General features: G+C 40.3%; 2 long non-coding RNA genes across 7 annotated transcripts in view; one reads left to right on the forward strand and one right to left on the reverse strand.

Moving 5' to 3' along the window:
* On the reverse strand, positions 1-15344 carry LOC111098602. The gene is made up of 3 exons (XR_005368966.1): positions 15283-15344; positions 371-663; positions 1-199 (listed from the first exon to the last, which is right to left on the reverse strand). It is a non-coding gene; the product is annotated as an uncharacterized LOC111098602 (long non-coding RNA).
* Positions 1632-23413, forward strand: part of LOC111098601 — a 27920-nt gene continuing 6138 nt past the window's right edge. The window contains exons 1-4 of one of the 6 annotated variants that reach the window (XR_005368964.1): positions 1657-1714; positions 17081-17148; positions 19136-19398; positions 23042-23187. This is a non-coding gene — a long non-coding RNA (uncharacterized LOC111098601). Of the gene's footprint in view, positions 1715-4441; positions 4460-6966; positions 7320-17080; positions 17149-19135; positions 19399-23041; positions 23188-23413 lie in introns of those variants that run through there. The other 5 variants (XR_005368965.1, XR_005368960.1, XR_005368962.1 and 2 more) reach the window with 5 other exon arrangements.

Below are 23413 nucleotides of genomic sequence, written 5' to 3' on the forward strand. Positions count from 1 at the left end.
TGGCTTGATGCAGTATGTATGCAGGTATTTTAGTTCCAGTGTGGTTCACACACAGTGCGATATTGGTTTCAGGTGTGTAACAGAGCGATTCGCCAGTTCCACATATCACTTAGTGTTCCTCAAAGTAAATGTACTCTTAATCCTCTTCAGTTTCTTAAGGTATTTTCCTCTCTTTGAATTCCAAATGTGTAGTCCACACCTGTGCAAGAGAAGAAAACACAAGACTGAGTTGTGAGATGGTGACATTGGAGGTTCTTTCCTACTCTGAGACCTACAAAGCAATGAGATATTCTAGAGGAAGGAGTGAGAGCCCAGGAAACTTGACCTTTGCCTCTGTCTCCAGGGTGATCGAAGCCCAGCCCTTTCTTACCCTGTAGTACATTGTATCCCAGTCATTTGTTTATGCTCATCTCTCTGGCCCCATAGGATCTCCTCAGGGATCCACATGAAGTCTTCTTCATCTTTTTGGTTCCTAGCACGGCGCCTACACATGGTAGATTGTCTGCGTGCATTCCATCCTCAGGGTTACCACTGGACAGCTGCAGAGGGGAGGCTGGAGATTGGCCCTGAGAATACATCAGAACTGCTCTCGCACCTCTAGATTTTTCAAATTTGTTTCTTAGTGTTGATGATCCAGTATTAGCACTCAGAGGCACAATGTGGCTTAAAATAATAAAAAACACATAGTTAATGCTAATTGCATCTTTCTAGTGACCAGACACCGTTCTATGTGTTTTACATTTATTAGCTCATTTAATCCTAGCAAATCTTCAGGTGAGAAAGTTAAGGCTCCAGCAATTAAGGCTTAAAGTCCTCCAACTAGAAGGACAAAAGCAGGATGGGAACCCGGGCTGTCTGGCTGCAGAACCCCTGTTACAGCCATTCCTCTGTGTTGTGTTCACCAAGAGACGCGTAGGACAAATACCTATTGATTAGTTTTTGGTGGAGATTCTTCACTCTTTAAAGAACAAAACCATTTCCTATGTTAAAAGTTCTCTGGATAAATTCAAATGTATTCCAAATGGAAGCCTTGCATGGTAGTCGGGTACAGAATCCCAACCCGCGGTGGAGTGAGTAAGAGCATGGGCCCTGGGGACAGATGCCATGGATTTGAGTCCTCGCTCTGCCTCTTATTCCCTGTGAATTTGACAGTTTACATAACTTCTCTGAGCCCCAATTTTCTTATCTATGAATTAGAAATAGTCATTTTTACTTTAAAATTTTTTTGAAAATGAAAAAAATATATAAAATACTTAGCATTACTAAAAAATAACAACAAATGGTAGTAATATTTTTGGTAGTATTAGTATTTCTGTTAGTATTATTCGCTGTGACACCACAAAAGGTCTTCGTAGGGATGTTTCTTTTCTGAAAACTTGTTCATCTCTAGCCCTCTACAATCAGAACCTTTTCTCTCTCAGGCAATCTTAGAAGGAAATAGACTCTATCTTCTCTAATACTCAGTGTTGTCTTGTGGCAAAATATACATGAAATTTACTATTTTAGCCATTTTTTAATACAGTGCTCTGGAAGGAAGTACACTTAAGTTGTTGTGCAACCATCACCACCATCCATCTCTAGAACCTTTACATCTTCCCAAACAGAAGCTTAGTACCCATTAGACAATAGCTCCACATTCTTCTTTGCTCCTGGCTCTTGGCAACCACCATTCTATTTTCTTTCTCTATGAATGTGACCACCCTAGGAGACTGGCGTAAGTGGAATCACACAATATTTGTCCTTTTGTGACTGGCTTATTTCATTTAGTAGAGTGTTTTCAAGGTTCATCCAGGTTAGAACGTGTGCCAGCATGTCCTTCCTTTTTAAGGATAAATAATACTCCATTGTGTGTATATATCACAGTTTCTTTATCCATTACTTCATCAGTTGGTTGCTTACCTTTTGGTTATTGTCAATAATGTTGCTAAGAACATGAGTATACAGATACCTGTTTAAGTCCCCATTTTCAGTTATTTTGGTATATACCTAGAAGTGGAATTGTTGAATCATATATTAATTCCATGTTTAATTTTTGAGGAACTACCATGCTGTTTTCCACAGTGGCTGTACCCTTTTATATACCTACTGGCAACACACTAGGGTCCCAGTTTCTCTACATCCTCACCAACACTTCTTAGTTTCTGTTTTTTTTTTTTTTTTTTTTTTAATAACAGCCATCCTAATGGGTATGAAGTGATAGCTCTTGTGATTTTTTGTTTGTTATTTTTTATCATTGTGGTTTTGATTTGAATTTTCGTATGATTGGTAATGTTAATAATCTTTTCATGGGCTTATTGGCCATTTTCTCCAATATCCAGTTTTATTCTTTACGAAAAACACGTGCTCCCACTCAACTCTAACAGTCCATCAATTCATACCAGGCAAGTCACCATACGATATAGTAGGTAGTTGTTTCATATTTTCATGATACCTCAGTGTCCTCTTAGTACATTGCTGGACCATTGTAGAGTGAGTTACTTGCGATAGATGACTAATCTGAAATGCAAGACATTGATCTTTTTTCACTATCAGTTTTAGGGCGTGCTTTTTCATCCATCTGTTGCCTTATCTGATGGGCAAGAAAGCTTTCAGTAGGAATTACCCCTGTGTGCAAGTAAACCCCATTGAATGAATGATGAATGAATGATGCCTTTCTTCCCCAAATGTACTGAATATATCTTGAGCAGTCTTTGACAATGTTGACTACTCTGTCCTTTTGAACTTGTCTTCTCCTTTGGCTGCCCTGACACCATCCTCTCTGGTTCTCAGTCTACCTCTCTGACATTCCTTCTAAGTTTCCCTCCCTTTTCTTTGTTCTTTTAAATATTGTTTTCCATTTCTGTTTTGGCTCTTTTGTTCATCTCCATGGTCTTTCTCCCTCACCCACCATTTTTACCTCCATTTATATATGGGGAACTTCCAAACATGTCTCTTGCCTAAAATTCAGAGCTCCAGGATCATTTATTAAGCTCTTCATTAGAAAAATCCTATAAGCACCTCAAATTCTACATTATCTAAAATAGAACCCAGATTCCCCCCCAAAATAATAATCTTTCTTGAATCTTCCCTAAATTGATGAAAGACATTGCCATCAAGTCACAAAATAGGGAAATCATTCTGCATTCCCCTCTTTCCCTTACCTCCCCACATCTAGTAGGTCTCTCAGTTCCCCTCCCATCTCCTACCCAAGATTTCTGAACTCAGTAAGATGATGCTTGCAGTATGTTGGCTCTGTGCCCTGCACACTGTAAGCATGCCATTCATGATAACTTTCCTGTTAGTAGTAGTTGCTTCCAACTCCTGTTACTATCCACCAAGGCTCTTTCAATGGTCATCTCTCCTCCTGCTTCCAATCTTGCCCCCATCAAATCCATCCGTTAAATTCCTTCAGTCATTTTTAATTTTTTTCATAGCACACATCTTACCATCTCACGTCCCTGCTTAAAAATGCTTTCCTGGCTCCCTAATGCAATTCAGTTTCTAAGCTCAGCACACAAGGTCCTCCAGCATCTGGCTGCTGGCTAAAGTTGGATCCATCTTTGGTTGCTTCCCATGGAACCCTATCCTATGTTCTGGCCAGAGCAAATGCCTATGCTTCCCTGAACACACCCCGTAGCTCCACAAGTTTACGGCTTTGTGCACACTCCTCCCTGTGTACAAAACGTGTTCCTCCCTCCTTTTCCTCCAACCGTAGTTCATCCTTTGAGACCTCACCAAGTGACTTCTCTTACATGTTGTCTCCCCTGAGCTCAGGTTTTCCAGGATGGTTGGCCATCCTCTGGCTTGTGCTACTGTAACTCGTACATTATCACAGGTAATTCAGGTGTCTGATGAATAAGACAGAAACTGCTGACAGCATCTTAGATGGAAGGTTTTCTAGCATTGAAAATAAAATAAAATTTCAAGGTCTAGTCTCCACTGGAAATCCTGTCACGGTATCATTTTTTCTCCCCAGATTGCTTTGTAATTGTTATTTTTTAAAATGTCTGCCTCCTGACTAATGGAAGACACGGGAAAAGGCCTGGGTCATAGTCACCTTTACCTGGCTCAGTGTGTGATACCAGACGCTTCTTGAGCACTATCTGTGTGCCAAGCACTGCTGTAGGCACTGTGCAAATTGTAAGGAACAAAAATCCCGGCATCCCTGAGGGCAGGGATGCACTCTATGCACTGCCCACCATTTCCCAGTTTCCCTCCTACCCAAAGGCTGATGTTATTCACAGACTTTTCTATGATTAGGAATATAAAGGGGGAAAAATCACTCAGAGAGAAAATACGAACTGTCAGATGAGAATGAAATTATAAGTGGTAAGAGGAGAATTAAATTAAGAGCAGTAAGCATCATGGATTTATAAAAACAAGTCATGTCAGACAAACTTAATTGCTTTTCCTGATAGAATTACCAAATTAGGGGATGGCGGGATACAATATCCTGAGAGCAGTTTCCTTCAACGACCAGGTAATGAATATTATTTTTGAAGTTAGCAGAACCCTTTGAAATAGTATCTGTTGAAATTGTACAAAATGAATTCAAATTGACTTTGATGTGAGTCTGGTTCACTGACTTGACAGCAGATTGAAAAGGAGAAAAGCTAAGGCAACTACAAACAATATGGCACTAAGCTTAAAGATATTGCCTAGCAGGAGCTTGGGGGGCTTTTTATTTAGATGTGTTTATCATGATCATTATCAGGGGTCAAAGTATGATTTGGTGGCATTTAAAAGACATTGAAAGAAAATCATAGTACTTGGGGGAAGTCATTGAATGGAGCACAGAAATGAGATGGTTCTATATTATCATTCTAATGGTATGGTCCTTGGAGTGATAAAACCCAATATTTTGCATAGTGCTTTAAACTCTTGCTACTCAAAGTGTGGGCTACAGACGGCAGGAGCCCAGAGAGCCGTCATGATCTGGGAGCTTGTTAGAAATGTAGAATCTCAGTTCCCACCCCAGTGATTCCAGATCTTCATTTTAACAAAGATCCCCAGGTGATATTTGCACGCACATTCATTAGAGAAGCACTGCTAGGCTATTTTCAGATTGTTCTATATGATTTGAGTTTTAGACCCTTCTCAGAGGTGCAAGACATTGCATTGATCTAATAAGTGGGGACTAAGTCCCAGTCTCAGTAATCCCACTTATTTACCCTTTTTACTTTGCTTAAAAGCAAGCCTGTGTAGCTGATGAAGCTGTGTCCTGGGGGTAGTTAACTTCAGTGGGTCACACCATTGTCGTCTGTAAGGAGGAGCTACCCACCTGTGCCTCCTCACAGTGTTTCTGTGCGCCATGCATGTGTGCCGTCCCTTTGCATCCTTTAACATCACGGAGAAGTGTCTTACTAGTCTCATTTCACAGATGTGAACTCTGATGTTTGGAGTGTTAATATAATTGGCCTAAATTCATGTTTTTAGTAAATGGCAGAGCCAGAGCCAGAATTTAAACCTAGGCCTGTCTGATTCCCAAAGCCTTGGTGTTTCATATATAACGGGCTACGTCATGGCTATGTGTGATAGGGATTTCAGAAGATGGCACAGAGAGGGGGATTCACTGAAGAAATATTTATTGAAGGGATGCCTGGGTGGCTTAGTCAGTTAAGCCTCCGACTCTTGATTTTGGCTGGGGTCATGATCTCAGGGTCGTGAGATCTCGAGCTCTGTGTAGGCTCTGTGCTGGGAGTGGAGTCTGCTTAAATTCTCTCTCCCTCTTCCTTTGCCCCTCCCCCCCAAAAAAAGAGAGAGAAAAGAAGAGTCTTTACTCAAAAAAAAAAAAAAGTATTTATTGAGCATCTATAATGTTGTAGGAACCTTGAGAATATTTATTAAGGAATAAAACAGACCTAGGCCCTGACTTTGTAGAATTTACAATCTAGTAGAGATGGGAAATTGTGTGTGTGTGTGTTGAAGTGGGAAGAGTATGAGGAATATTGCTTCCAAACGTGCCGTTTGTTGGGATAATGCAGATATCAAGAACGACGGATGATTGGTAAACATGCGGGTATGAAAACAGCTTAAAATACATAATATACTATTAACCTATTAACGACAAACTTCTAGGTAACCATTTTGCTTTTTAAGAATTTCTTCCAACTTTGTAAGGAACCTTATTGGGCCCTTAGAAAATTCTAATATCATTGTATGTCAATGAGAACTTTGGAAAGGAGAGGTGAAGGAGGAGACTGAAACGCCATCTCTTTCATCTGACTTTGGCCCCGTGTCTAGGTCCCACTCCCTTTTGGTATTTGAGGTTGAACTAAGAGAAAGATGTTTGTCTTCACGTGAGTCTGGTCTCTAGAAAACTGCTGAGTGACAAGCATCATAGAAATGTAGACTCCAAGAGTGAGGATCCTTAGTGGGGAGGTGGTACATTGAGACATGTGGGACCAAGCATCGCTCAGAAGCTTTTCTCCTAGTGAACTGTCCTTTATCCCTCAAGTTTCTGATCCTGCAGACCTGGTTAGGAAGGTGATCTCTGCCACATGGTCCTGCACAGCTTTTCCTTTTCCTTTAAAGTCCTCCTTAAATTGTATTCTTTTTAATATCCATTTCTTGCCACTAGTTCCCAGCTCCATGAGGGTAGAGCATTGGTCTCTTGCAATAAATACTACATCCCCAGGATCTAGCAGAGTGCAAGGCATATAATAGGTGATAAATCAATGATTCAATAGTTGTCCTATTAAAATTTGAAAAGCTGATATTTTTAAAAGTCTTTTCGGTTTTAAAAAATGTGGCTCAATAAATATCCTTTGTGTGTGTGTGTGTGTGTGTGTCTGTGTCAAAATGCATGTAACATAAATTTACCATCCTGACCATTTTAAGCATACAATTCAGTGTCATAAAGTACATTCAGATTGTTATACAACCATCATTACTACACATGCACAGATGGATGCAAAAACGAAACTCTGTACCGATTCAACACTGACTTCCTGTTTTCCCTTCCGCCCTGTCTCTGGCGACCACCATTATGCTTTTTGCCTCTATGCGTTCCACTACGCTAGGCACTTCACACTAGTAGGCTCGTGCAGTATTTGTCCTCTGAAGACTTTTTTACTTTTATTGTTCTGAAGGAGCAAGGAACACAAACTACATGGTGGTGTTTGTTGGAGTGAGTCTATTCTTCATCTCATTTAGAAAGAAATATGCTTATTCTTGGCCTGTTCACATTGAAAGAGCCAGAGACTAGTAGAAGAGGAAGAGAAGTGGATGGATCTTCTCCAGGCTTCTTGCTATTAAACTTCACTTAGAAGATTTGTGGCTACACTGAAATTCAAGGGTGTGACCTATTGAATGTGAGAATCCAAGGCAATGGATTTAAGGTAGGGTTTCCCCAACATTACTTATTTTCACAGCTCACCCAGGCTCCTAGCATAGTATTAAAGAGAAGGCTGAAATGCAGATAATAAAGAGAAACAGAACGAACGTGGCACGGATCCTCGGGCAGTAATTTAATACCTGAATCTGGGGTGTGGAGAAGGGACTGGCTCTGGTCTCTTTGATCTAACAGGGCCAAGCAGGGATTATGAGGTCTGTCTGTGCTTTGCCTGGGATATGCTTACCACACACACAAATCAGTGGTTTAGAGATGACAGAGAGGGCTTGCGGAAGTCACATTTACCTTTGCAACATCATCTTTGACTAGCGGGTGAATTGACAACAAATAGCAAGTAAAGATGAGACATTGGGGATCTCTGTTTAGATTAGCTATCTATACTACTCAGATTGGCCTTTCCATGGTACAGGGAGGGGTGGGGAGAGTGATGTTTGATGGGGGCTCAGCACCATGGCTGGGACCTGAAATGGGATTCTCCCTCAAGGCTTTGAGCATCATCAGATTCTGGGGAGCACCTGGAGCCAGGAGCTGAATAAGACACCAGAGTCCACTAAGCCCATTTAGGAGGTGGGAAGGAGTACAAAACGTGAAGGGAGTCGGAGATTGTTATCAGAACGAAGAAGCTGAAAGATAAGAAAGTACTCAGCATTTAAAGCATAAGTGGGCAATAGCTGGGACGGGGTGTTTTCTGTGACCATGTAGGCAAGTTTAAAGAGCTAGGAAATTTTGCCCAAATTGCTAAACAGGTCACATTTATTTTACTGGGTAGACATAACCAAAGTGCCACGTTGATGTCTCTTTCCCCTAAACCCCACCTCCTCCACATCCTAGACGCTGGCCAGCTTTATATCCCTATTACAGACCAACCACCTGGATGCCAAATGATGTACTGGTGTAATAGTTAAGGGGGCTTCTAGCAAGATAAGCTCTCTATATCCAGTGATTTGCCTGGGATTAGAAATGTGCATTCCACTTGGAGAGCCCTGCAGGTATCTGAGAAGCTTTGGGTCTTACACAAAACCATTTGCATGTCTTACGCATGCGTTTTAGCTTTTACTTGTGCAGAGATGATAATGGTTTTATTTATTCCTTCAACTTTCTTTGACTATTGAAAGAAGTAGTTACAGAGTTTGCTGAGAATCTTTGCAGCCCAAGTGCAAGTGAAAATACATATATCATGGATCTGTGTCTCTCTCTCTATATCATATATCAAGTATATTTTTATCCATGAAAAGATGGCTTCCGAAATTAGTGGACGTATTTGTCTTAGCTTTTGCAACCTCAAGCCCTGCTGCCAGACCAGGTAATGCTTTTCTTCTTGGATCATATGGTATGTGCTTCAGTCTGAATAACATTAAAAATATTTCTCTTAGCAGGATGTGGTGGAGTTGTTTTCTTTTTTAATTTCAAATAACACCACTCCTTGAACTGGGAACAAACAATTCACTTGCAGCTCAGCTCTGCATTTATTTGTAATTTTCACATAAATCAACTTATATGAAAATGTATTCATAATTTGAGCTTTCTCTATAGCGATAAAATGTTTCTGCTTCTGTGGTAGAAAATAGCTTATTATGCAAACAACATTGCCACTCTTACATTATGCATGGGATTTACCTGGAGAACATCACAAAAGCTTCAGAAAAGGGGGGGCGTCCAGGGGAGGGTGTAGGGTACTTCATTTACTGCACCATTTACCTATAATAATTAGCTACAAATGAGTTAATATCTGTATTTAGCAACTTATTTAATATTGCTTTGGTTAATTCAGTGAAACAATGGAGGAAAAAGAAAAAAATACAAGGGAGGTCTTCTGATAAATGGTGCCTTTCAGGATGTCAGCCCAGTGAAAAATGAGATCTAGTGGTTTCAAACTTAGGCCAGTGGTGGTGAGTAATTAATGGCCAACTCATTTGAACTTGTGTGCTCGATCTAATTTGGGATATTGAGGGTTCACACTGATTTGCCTTTAAAAAGAATGTCACTGTCAAATAAGGTGATTGTATAAGATTGATATGGAGAGCTCTGACTTGGATGTATAGCACAATTTATATTTAGAGAGGCAGCAGCAGTGTTATTCCAAACCGTGTGTGTAGTGTCACCACCATATCTGGATGGAAAGCTGGTGTTCTTTCTATATAGGATTCAAACAGGGATCACTTTAGGTATAAGTGGTATATGGTATTTATTTTTTTCAGTCACATAACAGATATGTTTTAAATGTCTTTTTGCTGTGTTTGGGCGTGTGGATAAAGTAGTAATACACAATGGCCTCTGCTTTTATGTTACCTTATTGTGATTGGAGGGGAGTGGGTAGGCAAAGCATAACACAAGTAAATAATTGCAATAAGATTGATAAATGCTATGAAGGAAACATACAAGGAGCACGATTTAAGGAGTATTGGGATGGTAGAGATAATCTTTGACAAATGATTTAACCTTTCTGAATTTGCTCTTTGTAAATTGTGAAGGACTATATGTGAATTATCATTACTTTACACAGTTACATACAATTCTACATGGTTGCCTCTTGTGAATCTGCCATCTTGAATCACTGTTAGTAGTCCATTTGCTCCATCTGGGTGATCCCATTTCAAAGGACCAAAAAGCAAGAAGATCACTCTGTGGTTGTGGCTTCTCAGCAGTTCCTAGCTCTTCTTTGCAAAGGCTTATGACTTTTCTATTGGGTGTTCTCCAAAGGGCAGCTTTCTTTTGTTGGTCCTGCTATAAGATTTCTGCTAAACTTTGTTTAGGGCTGAATTAGAGGCTCTTACTTGGAGAGATGACATGGTAGATCAAAGATTCAGGCCTGGAATCAGAAGCCTGGTGTTCCATTCCTAGCTCTACCCTTTAATGGTTGCTTGACTTTGGTCAACTTACATACTTTACTGAACATCTATTCCTTGTCATGTTTAAAAACTATATTACAATAATACTTCCCTAATAGTATCTAATAATACCTTTCCAAGTTATCATAAAGTAAAATGGAAACTCCTGTTATTTAATAATTTCAGTCTTTAGAAAAAAATAGATAGTTCCTTAGTTCATTTTACAAAGCCAATGTAATCTGATAATTATGTATTGATTTCACTTATAAATATGGATGCAAAAAGTAAAACTAAAACTGTAGCCCTGTATAAAATGAATGACATACCATGACTAAGTAGGATTTATTTCTGTAATGTAAAGGTGTTTTAATATCAGAAAATCTACATGGTAATTCTTTAAATCAAACTAAAAGGGGAAAAAATCATGGGATTAAATCATTGGATACTATAATGTAATTTTATAAGATTAAATAGCCATTCTTGGCAAAATAGGAATATAGGGAAATTTATTTAAGCATAAAAAGATTATCACATGATTTTAGCAAGTATAATAAGCTATCCAATGATAAAGTTATTTTGTTTAAAATTAGGAACAAAATAGGGCTCTTCTCTATGACCACAATTATTTACCTTGATTTGAAGGCAGTAGCAAATGAAATGAGAGAAGTAAATAATGGGTATAAATATTAGAAGAGATAAAATTGCTGTATTTGGAGATAGTATGGCTGGATACTTAGCAAACCCATGAGATTAAAAAGAATACTAAATTTGGTAAGAGGTTTTGGTAAGGTGTTTGGTTATTTGATAAATATACAAAATCTGTAATTTTTTTGAAAGATTATTAATGTGTTTATTTGAGAGAGAGAGTGAGCAGGGGGAGGAACAGAGGAAGAGGAACAAGCAGACTCTGTGCTGAGCCTGGAGCCCAATGCAGGGCTTGATCTCAGGACTCTAAGATCATGACTTGAACCAAAATCAAGAGTTAGATGCTCAACTGACTGAACCATCGAGGCACTTCTGTAATTTTTTTTACTAGTGTTAGTCAACTAGAGGTAGACTTTGAAAAAAACATTCCATTTATAATAGCAACAAAAATTTAAAGTACATAGGAATAATTTACAAGATTTATAGTCTTCCTTAAAAAAGCTTAAAAAATCTTATTGAATACATTGAGAGACATATGTTCTACACGGAAGACTTAAAACTGTAAAATTTTCAATTCTTTCAAAATCAAACACATATTTGCAATTTCATTTAAAATCTTAATGGGATTTTTTAAAAAAGAAAATAATTAAGTATCTTAAAATAGTCAAGAAAATTATGCAAAAGAATAATAAGACATACTTACTAGATATTAAAACTAACTTCAGAGCCATGGTAATAAAAATTGTTTGATATCAGCATCAAATCAAATAAATAGATCAAAGAAGCAGAGTAAAAACTCCGGAAAAAGATCCAGGTATTTATAAGACCTTACCATGGCATTGTGGGGTGCCTGTGTGGCTCAGTTGGTAAGTGTCTGACTCTTGATCTCAGCTCAAGTCTTGATTTCTGGATCATGGGTTCAAGCCCTGGGTTGTAGTCTATGCTGGGTGTAGAGCCTACTTTAAAAAAAAGGTGGTATTGCAACTTATTAAAGCAGTTATTTAATAAAAATTGCTGGCAAAAGTGGCTACCCAAGTGGAAGAAAACAAAATTTATAATCCTTACCTCATCATATAAAAAATAAAGTCTGGATGGATTAAAGAAAGTAATATGTCAATTTTTATTAAAATGAGTGATGTACTTAAGCTTTGACCTTGCAAAGTGAGTGGGATTCTAGCCAATAGACATAAAGCACGTATGTAAGGACATGTATACTAATATTTATTACAGCATTGCTTTTATTAGCAAACAAACAAGAAAACTGGAGACAACCTTAGTTTTCATCAATAGAACTATTGAGTAAGGAGATCCATTATTTGGCATTTTGTTTTTTGGGTTTTTTTTAATGTAGCATTTTGAAAGAATGAATTCCACCTCTATTTATTGGTTTGGAAGGATGTCTATAAAGTAATTCAAGAAATAAAAGCAAGCTGCAAAATTATGTGACGAGTATCATCTAGTTTCTGTATCTATATTTTTATATTTGCCCAAAAAGGTTTGAAAGTGCTCACCTAGCCGTTGATATTGGTTTTCTCTGGGAAGAAGGCAAGGATGGAGGGAAATGAAGAGGGGGATGTATATTTTCTTCTTTGCATATTGTTAGATTTTGTCACATGTTAAAATGAGCACATGTTCCTTTCAAAATTAAAACAAAAATCATTAAAAACGACCAAATGAGTTCATGGATACAAAGGCGTACTGTCTGATTGGCATTACTTTTTGCCTCTCCTATTTTTTTTTTTTTTGCCAGAGAATAGAAAACTAGCTTATTGAGAATGGGCCAGTTCTCATCTAATTAGATAATATTTTTCCAAAGATACTCTAAGAAATAAACCTTCCCAAAGATCCCTAAAAACCCAGATCCCCAAATCACAAGCACTTTCCTTTATATTCAAATAACCAATGTTTTAACAAAATACATTTGACAGTAAGAACAATTTATAAAAGTTAGATCAAAAAACCTTTGGTAGGGCAATTACATGGGGTCAGCCTCCAAAAGGAAGAGGCCTGGGGCCTAGACGTTCTCAAAGGACACCAGTCTCATAGCTAGTAATGCGAGGCTCTGACTCTCCTTATCTGACTTGGGATATGATATCCTTTACTGCCTCATAACTGCCTCTCAATATGGTCAAAGGCACTAAACCTATTCCAAATGGAAATGATTTTTTCTCCCACCGATTTAGTAGATCTTTGAGGACTTTACAGGCTATTGTACTAAACCATATGTATCAAAATGTTCTGCTGTTTTGAATTCTGGTTTTTGAGATACTGAGTAAATAGAAATTTTCATAGACTGGCCATGACCATTTCTTGCCAGACCAAGTCAAATTGATGCCAGCTTCTACCTATCTCATTCTTCATTTTACTACTGTCCTAGTAAAAACTAAAGTTGGCTTGCAGTCTAGTGATAACTGGGCATCTATCTCTTGGTGCAATGCTATCAAGCTCCAGGTATCTGATGTGGGGTGAGTTATTTAGGAGATGCAAGCTGGTGGCATGGACAAAGCATACTCTCGGGTATTAGCATAGTAGCCCAGTCGTGTGTGTGTGTGTGTGTGTGTGTGTGTGTGTGTGTTTGTAAGGCTTAGAATTGCCTCAGTAATGATCACAAGCACTTTTTTGATGTTTGCAACCTATGAACACATGCCAACAATTGACTGGCTGGCTGAGTTGGATGAGTGTCCCAGAGGACGGGTTGTTGGCAGCTGTTCTTGGTGTATCTTCAAGCATAGTTACTTGGGAGAGAAGAAATAAGATTGGAGCAAGAGAACAACTTGGCTTCATTTCTCTAGTATGAGAAAGGGTTGTGACTTGAAGTCATCTGTCTGTATCCTGATGTTAAGAGTAGCTCAGATGTAAATTTCAAATTAAAGAAGAAAATCTAAGAGAATGCATTATGAGCTCAGTGCTCAATGAACAAAATAAAAAATGATTTCACTAAGGGAGTTCATTTTACTCTGCGGATGAGTTTATATGTTTCCCCTTTAAGTATACTTAGAATTCAGTCCTGAGGGTCAAATATTGACATTAATGAGACGACTTCTTATACTATACAGCAATGATAATGAAAGATTGTACATGAAACATTGTGAGTGAATCTTACAACATAATGTTAAGCACAAGAAGCCAGACACCAAAGAGTACACTGTATGATTCCATTTACATAAAGTTCAAAAACAGGCAAAACTCATCAATGGTGTTGGAAGTCAGGAAAGTGGTTGCCCCTGGGGGCAGGGGTGAGAGGAAGGAGCATGAGGGGAAGTGCTTGCCATATTCAATTTCTTGATCTAGGTGCAGAGTACATGAACATGTTCAATTTTTGAAAAAATCATTGACCTGCATGATTATAATAAGCATACTTTTCTTATGTATATGTCAATAAAAAATAAAAATAATTAATTTCTTGGGCCTTTCTTACCTGCCCTTTCTTTAATTGGCTTTTTTATTATCCTTGGTAAATGGCAACCGTTCCTTCTCCCCTATCTCACTTTCTTCCTATGGGTAAATCTTTAATAAAGGTTACAATTGATTAGCATGAAACTGTTTTTGAGTCCTTGACTATTTAGAATGGAGTTCTTTTTTTTTTTTTTTAAGATTTTATTTATTTATTCATGAGAGACACACAGAGAGAGTCAGAGAGACCCAGGCAGAGGGAGAAGCAGGCTCCCTGCAGGAAGAGCCCGATGTGGGACTCGATCCAGAGACTCCAGGATCACACCCTGGGCTGAAGGCCGGCGCCAAATCATTGAGCCACCCAGAGATCCCCCAGAGTGGAGTTCATTTATTGTAGTCTTTTCACCTGACACTTACTGAGGGGGCAGCCTAATAAAACAGGTGCAGACAGCTTGAAATAAGTGTTAGGCATGAGGAAAAGATGGCCCATTAACCTCACACAGTGAAGGGTACCGTAATTGCAGGTTGAGAGGCAACTTTCACCCCATTTACAGATTTGCTTAAGGCCTGGTCATCTAACTAAGCTTTTAATCTCTGTGCTGGGTAGTTTGCTTATTTATTCTGTCTAGAGGCAGGGCGTTGTTTGGGAAACCTCTGGAGATATTTTCTGGTCTTTTCATTTCAGATTAAGTCTATCAGGGAGCATGGTAGGAGATGAGCACAACTTGCATTGTGAGTAATCCAAGCAGGGAGTGCCCAGGAATGAATAAATGAAGGAGGGGATGGAATCTGGTTGACCTCTAGGTCAGGACATCCCGCCTTCAGCTCAGTAATGTCCCTACCCCAGACGCTTCCTCCTGAGTCCACTCAAGCTGCCCAAGGCTGCACTCATCTTTGGTTTGTCTGCACCTCTGCTGTTCCACCCCTACTTCTGTTGTGACCCCCTGGTACTGACCCATCTCTTGCCACCAAGTGGTGTTCCCAGGTACCATCCCTCTCTGCGAGGGATGGCTATCCACTCGCTGGCACTTGCCTATCATAATTCTCCCCTCCTTTCTGCAAGGGAACTCCATCGGAGCCTACCTTGGGATGTTTTCTCACCACAGCTTGAACTGCCCCTTGCTCACGGATCAGTGGCCCTGAGCTGGCACTGAACAGACAAAAAGAAGGGGGATGGTGGGAGGAGCAAGTAGAAGGAGAAACTCTGATAAAAGTTGCTCATCTTCAGGGTGCTTCAGTTCAAATGTTACTTCCTTAGAGAAACATTCTCTAACCTCCCTTTCTACAGGGAGCCCATCATTTTCTATCATATCACTCTTTTAGTTTCCTCCTTATTCCTGAAATTCTCTTGTTCATTGTTTACTTGTTTGCTAGCTAATTCTCTACTTCACTACGACTGTGATCTCTGTAAAGAGTCCCTTACTTATCTTGTTTGCTGTGACATCCTAGCACTGTGATAGGACTCAACTCACATTTAATGAATGAGTGAATCTTTTTTTTTAATTTTTATTTATTATTTTTTTAATTAATAAATTTATTTTTTATTGGTGTTCAATTTGCCAACATACAGAATAACACCCAGTGCTCATCCCATCAAGTGCCCCCCTCAGTGCCCCCCTCACCCATTCACCCCCACCCCCCCTCCTCCCCTTCCACCACCACTAGTTCGTTTCCCAGAGTTAGGAGTCTTTATGTTCTGTCTCCCTTTCTGATATTTCCCACACATTTCTTCTCCCTTCCCTTCTATTCCCTTTCACTCTTATTTATATTCCCCAAATGAATGAGACCATATAATGTTTGTCCTTCTCCGAATGAGTGAATCTTTAAAAACACTCTGAAACTTGAAGAAAGTTTGAGTGACTCCCATTCAGAGTATAATATGTGAAAGTAAAATGGCCTCCATCAGTATGAAATCCTTGTGGTTTTGTCTTGCAAAACCCAACTGGCCAAAAACTATTGAACACCTGCTCGGGTTAGTTACACTGTGATGCTGGTGTAGACTTTGTTGGGCTAAGTGTAGATCATTGGCCTATGATGGTGATGCTGCTTCTCTAGGCTAGCTTCTGGCTCTGGCGAGGAGTGTGGCTTTTAGTTACAGAGTTGAGAAGGCACGCAAGGTTAATTCTGAGTTAAACTTTAGGATTCAACTCCCCAGGGAGACCTAGAAATGGCTAAGATCTTACATTAATATGTAACCAAAATTTAAACTCATATTTCAGCAACAAGGAATAGTAAATAATGCATTGCTTCATGAAGATTTGTTTAGTTTATTTACTTACATTATTTATAGGTTATGTTGGGAATAGACTTGGCCTGCTCTGCTTTGTTCACAGTAACATTCCATAAATATAACAGCAAGCAATAAAATAGCATTGATTCAGAAGTGAGCTCATAGCTTTGTATAACATCAAACATAAAAGCTGTGTTACAATGATAAATACTAAATCTTTAAAATATCTTTAAAATATCATTGGCTTTTTACTGCCATTACTTATGCAGTGTGTATTTCAGATTTTCATATTCAGTATTGTACGTTTTATGTGTGAGTTATGTCCTGAAGCTTTTGGTGTAGTCTGTACAAAACCGGCATTTTGAAGTTTTGGATGGGTGGCGAAAGAACTTGATTCTGGTTCAGAAGACCATTGTGAGTTGTCCAGAAAGATCTCAGTGAGAGAACAAATGGCGTTCTCTCTCTCTCTCTCTCTTTTTTTTTTTATGTTCTCAAAACATATTGGCGTTTTTTTTTTTTCTATGAATGTGAAGTTCAAGCAATTTAGAAAAAATAAAAGTGTGGGTTTAAAACAAAAGTCTTTTATTCTTCCTATAGTAGGAAGTGTCCTTGTTTTCTTATTTGACATCTAGAATTTTCTTGTGATTCTAGAGTCTCTGCATGGTCTGCTGTTGGTCTGATGGACTCCAAGATGGTGCTTAGCAGAGGCTGGGAGATAGGTATGTAGTCGTGTTAATATCTGGAATATGGAGTCACGTAGCTCTGGCCTGGGGTTCTGGCTCTGCTATTAACAGGTTGTGTGTTTTGGGCAAGAGACTTAATTAAGCACTTGAGCCTCAATTTGCTTGTCTGTCAGAGATCATACCATATAGCTAATAATGTAATGAATATCCAGTAACATAATGTTTGTGGAGCACAGTGCCTGACACATACTGAAGGCCTTTACATGTTGCATCGCCTTGGGGAAGGGCCGATGAAGAGGAGGGGGAGATATCCCGGCCGTATAACCAAAATAGAAGTTGCAAATTACCTGATATTTATGGGAAATGGTTTATATGAAATAGTCATAATTATACATTGAGACCTCACCTTAACACTATTTGGCATAAGGCATGTCTTGGAGACCCCTTTCAAGGAAATTTATGAAAACCAGTATTACAAAAAGGCCTGCCATAAAGTACAGTTATACACATCTATTTCCCTGGCAAAGGCCTGAGGGCAGTGTGAATATATTTAAAAAAAAACACAATCTGCAATATTGCTAACTCTGAGTGTTGGGTAATTTAAAAATTTTTTTTAATGCCCTTATGGAGGCACAGTTGTGTTTTTATTTTTTTTATTTTTATTTTTTTTATGCAGTTGTGTTTTTAATATAGTGACAGACAGAAGTAGGAATGGGAACGATGGAAAAAGCAAGCCCAGGGGAGGACGGAAAGGAAGGGGGGCTGACAAATAGCCCTCGGATGGGACAAGTTGGAGCAGCTCTCAATTTATGGGCCACCACTTTCAACCCTGGGTCTGTCTTTGACATGCAGATTGGAAAGCAGTGGCTCAGACGGTTAGATCCCCATGTGAGGTGACCTAAATTACAGCCTCAGTACACTGGGACACGGGAGATTTGTTAGAAATGATTTTCTGTCTCTTATGGTACCCTCAAGACTTATTTAATCCTCTCTCAAAGTTTGAAGAATACATAAGAATTATGGTATCTTGTTGAGAGTATCTTTTTTAAAAATTTCATCTTTTAATTTGAAAAAGAAAAGTACTGAAAAGTTACAAGACCAATACAATGAACTACCGTACACGTTCACCTAGATCCACCTATTATTCCTATTTTTCCACTTTCACTTTATCTACCCATATCTATGATATAGGATGCATGACATATAACATTTTTTACTTATCCTTCTGCTGAACCTTTGGGAGTAAATTGTAGAAATCATGGTCGTATCAGCGAACATTTTCTAAGAACATAAAATGCATCAACATCATGATCCCATCAAATCTAGAAAGTTTCACATTGATACAAGGCCATTATCTAACATACAGTACATATTCAAGTCTTGTCCATTGTCCCAGAAATGTCCTTCCTGGCACCTGTTTTTTCCACCCCAGGATAATTTATTGTATTGACGTGCCATGTTTCTTTAGCTTGCAATCATTCCGTGGTTTTTCCTCTGTATTTCCTTTTTTTTCCCCTCTGTATTTCCTGACAGTGACATTTTTGAAAAATATCAGCCCCTTGTTTTGTAAGATGTCCTCCAATTTGGGTTTGTCTGATTGTTTCCTTATGATCCATTTCAAGTTCTGCATTTTTGTTACGACTACCACTGACGTGATGTTGTGTCCTTCTCGGGGCCTCAACGCAGGTGATATGCAATGCCAAAGTCGAAAATTTTCATCAGCACTAAAATATATTTTTAATAATCTTATTTGTTAAAATGAAGACTTTGGAGTACTTCTTAATTGGAAAAATCTCCTTGAAAATCTTACTTTATGGAACATTACAACCATAAGATCTGCCACCGTTTCTTGGAAGAATGGTTGTGGAGTCATCTTTCTAGTCTTCATCACTCGGTAGAATGGCGCTGATGTGTTTAAATGTCAAAATATCTTAGGGACTTCTCTAAGATGCCTTGTTATCAGGAGAATCCAATTACATTGGAAGTCTGAGGGTGCAAATTAATCCCCATTCCCTTTCCGCAGGTGTTTAACCAGTTGAGAACACAAGGGGCAAAATGATGATCAGCTTTATCACCAGGAGACCCGGAGCATATGGGCAAGCCTTTTCCCTCCCTCTCCGAAGCAGAACCTTCAGTGCTTTCCCAGTCCTGACCTCACCATTCTCAGCCCACATTTGGAAAGGTTGAGACCTGGCCAGGCCTGCCAGAAACTGGTTGGGAGAGGAAACAGCTATCTGTGTTGTCGAGCACATGCAGATCTGAGAGGCCACGTGCAAATGGCAAGAGGTGGGGGCCCTCGCTGGCTCCCCACTGCCTGGAATGTGCCCACGACTGCTCTCTTTTTCCAGTCCTATCCTCTTCTGTGGAGAGGAACCAGTGACAGAGGAGAGAGAGGAAGTACAGGTGTTCTCCCTAACATTCCCCTAGAGGACGAGAGGTGAAGTCTTGTCCCTAGTGTAGGGTGGCAATGTGGGGAAGAACAGAAAAGGACTCTTCCTATAACATTGCCCACATTTATTTCTTGGGTTGCACCAAGTGGAATGGAAAATATGAAGTCTAATTGCAAAGTGAAATCTCATCTTTCTAATTAATGCTGCAGGCTGCCAGGGATGTCAACTTGCCTTTTCAACTTCGGAAAACTCATTGAAGAGCAAAACATTTGTCAGCTTTGCCAACCTAGACTGTTACTAAGATAGACTCTCCTACACTGTTGTTTTTTCTTTTCTTCTCTCTCTCTCTTTTTGGAATAAATAATACATTCACATGGTTAAAAGTTTTAAAGTTACAAAATTTACAGAAATCTTCATTTCACCTTTTCTGTCTGTTGTTCAGTTCTTCTTTGAGGTTCCAGGGCTATTGCTTCTTTTTTTAAAATCTGTTCTTCAATGGTGTGGGTCCAGCATTCATTTTTCAGACAAGTCATTATCGCCTGAAGCTTCCTCACCCTTCCATCCCTCCTGTCCATCTTGGTTCCCAATCTTTTGATATTAAAGCCAGATCCTGGAAAGGGGTCAGTACTAGACAGGGAGAAGATTCTAGGCATATGTGTATGCATATTTATGTGCCAGCATTTCAAAGTCAAATATAAATGATTTAGGAATTGCTCATTTAGTCAATAAACCAAAATATATTTATTATTTAATTATCATGTGCCAAGGATGATACAAAGAGTACAAAGAATGGTCCCCTGAATTCAGAAAGCTCCAGAGTTTACTTGTGGAAGCAGAATTAATAAACCTGTTTGCAGACAACTTCTAAGCCGTGTGGGTACTGGGGTCTTCTGGAAAGGAGAGGATTGGTGTGAACTATGGGCTCTGGCGAGAACTTCATGGAGGAGATAGGATTTGAACAGCCCTTTGGAGGACAAGTGGTACCCAGTGGGTGTTGGGAAGGAGGGGCTTTCTAGACATGACTACCTAAGTCACACCGGCCCCTCTTCCGTTCCCCTCCTGTGGAGGCTCATTGCTGACATGCACCCTTACTGTTTCCTCTGCCCGGATCCCTATCCAGTCTGCTTAGCTAATTCTCCATCCCCGGGTCACTGCTCTAATATCACCTACCTGATGACACCCGCCCCAACCTCCCTATTGAGAATCAGAACCCACCTCCATGCTCTGAATGCCCCTTATTCCGATCTAGTCTTTCCAGGGCTGTCAGCAGTTTATAAGACATTCTATCATTTAATTTTGAGATTATTTATTTATTTATTTGAGAGAGACAGAGAGAGAGAGAGAGAGAGCAAGCAGGGGGAGAGGGAGGAGCAGATTCCCCGCTGAGCAGGGAGCCGACTGTGGGGCTCCATCCCAGGACCCTGGGATCATTACCTGAGCTGAAGGCAGATGCTTAGCTGACTGAGCCCCCCAGGCGCCCCTATCATTCAATTTTAAAAACTCTATTAGTTGTTCATTTTCTGTCTACCCCCCCACTAGAAGGTAAGTACTGTAAAGGCAGAGATTTTTGTTTTCTTCCCTGTTTTCTGCTAACCTCAGCCCTTAGACATTGGCCTGTCATAGGCAATCTGTAAATGCCGAGTACAAGAAGGAATAGAGCCATCCCTTCCTTCCTCTCCAAGAAATTGTGGAGAGAGAAAGCCCACGTCAAAAAAAAAAAAAAAAAAATTAATCAAGTCATCCCTTTGAGCTCAAGACCTCTTTGCATTTCCTTTGTGTGTGTGTGTGTGTGTGTGTGTGTGTGTGTATAAGATTTTATTTATTCATGAGAGACACAGAGAGAGAGGCAGAGACCCAGGCAGAGGGAGAAGCAGGCTCCATGCAGGGAGCCCGAGGTGGGACTCGATCCCGGGCCCCGGGGTCACACCCTGAGCTGAAGGCAGATGCTCAACCACTGAGCCCCCAGGTGCCCCACCACTTTGCATTTCTAAGGGACAGTTATTGAAAGTAGGTGGCTCAATGCTGGGCCTCTGATTTTCTGCAGGCCTGAACATACTCAGTTTGGAAATAGAAAATGAAGGGAAGAAAGTAAACATTGTTCTGCATATTAATGTGACACAGTGATGCTATTGAGAGAACAGCACCTTGAAATTTATGAGCAGTTAGAAACTGATTCCTCTTCATCTCTCCGGGTCTAGACGGTCTAGACGGTGTTGCTGAACTGCTTTCCCTCCCTCGTTCAGCCTGGCCCTCCCCTCTGCGTTGAATCCCCCTGGATGTGCTGGTGACACCCACACTTGCATCTCTTAGCCTGACAGCCCCATTTGCATGTCATGTCTAAGTCGCCCCCGTCTTCTCCGTCTCCGTTAATGGCACTATCACGTACAAAGGCTCCGGCCCCAGGCCTCCTGGTCATCGTCCATTCCTCCTTTTCCTCCCTGCTCACATCTCATTCAGTGGCAAGTCCTGTGAGTTCTTCTTCCAAAAAGTATTACATCCCAGCGCTGTTTGCCGACCCTCTCCACCACCATCACCTCCTCCTCCTGCTGCTGGAGACTTCCACAGATCTTCCTGCTTCCTCCCTTATCCCCAAGAACCTATTCGCACAGATCAGGCTGCGGTAATTCTGTCAAAGATGTAGCTCCGATTATGCCCCACTCCTGTTTAAACCCTTTTAAGGTCATTGGATGGGACTTAGAATGGAATCTAAAGGGGATCCCTGGGTGGCGCAATGGTTTAGTGCCTGCCTTTGGCCCAGGGTGAGATCCTGGAGACCCAGGATCCAGTCCTATGTCAGGCTCCCGGTGCATGGAGCCTGCTTCTCCCTCTGCCTATGTCTCTGCCTCTCTCTCTCTCTCTGTGTGACTATCATAAATTAAAAAAAAAAAATAAACAAAAAAAGAATGGAATCTAAAGCCTTACCGTGGCTCTGGGCTTCACCTGATCTGACCTGGCCCTTGCCTGCTTCTCCATCCCATCACCATCACGCTCCTCCTTCACGACGTTGGCCTCATTTTCCTTCTTTGAATATACGGAATTCATTCCTGCTTTGGATCTTTTGCAATTGAATTGCTTTTCCCTTTGTCTGGAAGTCTCCATCCCAGGGCATTGCTGGACTCTGTTCGTTAGTCAGGTCACCCACTCAGAGAGCCCCTCCTGACTGTCCTGTATAACGCCTTTCCGCCCCCACCCTATCTCCTAGGTCTTATAAGCAGGAATCATTTTGATTGTGTGTCTGTTTCTCTTAAAGAGGTCCCACAGAAGACAGCCCGGTCACATGGGTGGATAAAAGGACCATTTACAAAGATTTAGGCAGATAAAGGGAAACGAATAAGTGATAGAAGTACTTCTTATAGCAACAATAACAGAAAACTGTTAACACCCCAAGGCCTGAATGGGGCAGGGGGTGAGAGTAGCTACTTGAACCTGGAGAAAGTAGCTGTAGTTTACAGGAGAGGCCATTTGGCACGTCTTTGGCCCAGCAGACAGGGTGTCAGGGGGAAGAAACACTCAGACCTTACTTTCCTGCTTCCATCCAGACTTTTGCTGCTGCTCCTCATTGACCAGATTCAACCAGAAGCTGAAGGGCATGACTACCAACTGATGCAATCCATAAAGGACTGTCTCCAAGGCGTACAGTTGGCTTGAAAAGAGAGGAGAGAGGATCCGGGAGGGCAAACAGAAGGTATCCACACACACCCCTTACTAGAATTCACGCTTCATGGGAGAAGCAACTGTCCTCCGAATCTAGGAGAGTTCCCGGCACACATAGATGCCCAGTAAATATTTGTAGAATAAATGAATGAGAATTCTTTGTCTTTGGAGGATGTGTCTGTTTTTTTTTTTTCCCCCCAACTATTATAAGCTATAAAATTGGAGAGAGTAAATAGATGTGCCTTCAGTTCACACTG

The sequence above is a fragment of the Canis lupus genome, chromosome 13 (assembly GCF_011100685.1).
Source record: "Canis lupus familiaris isolate Mischka breed German Shepherd chromosome 13, alternate assembly UU_Cfam_GSD_1.0, whole genome shotgun sequence".
In the NCBI taxonomy this organism is placed as follows: domain Eukaryota; kingdom Metazoa; phylum Chordata; class Mammalia; order Carnivora; family Canidae; genus Canis; species Canis lupus.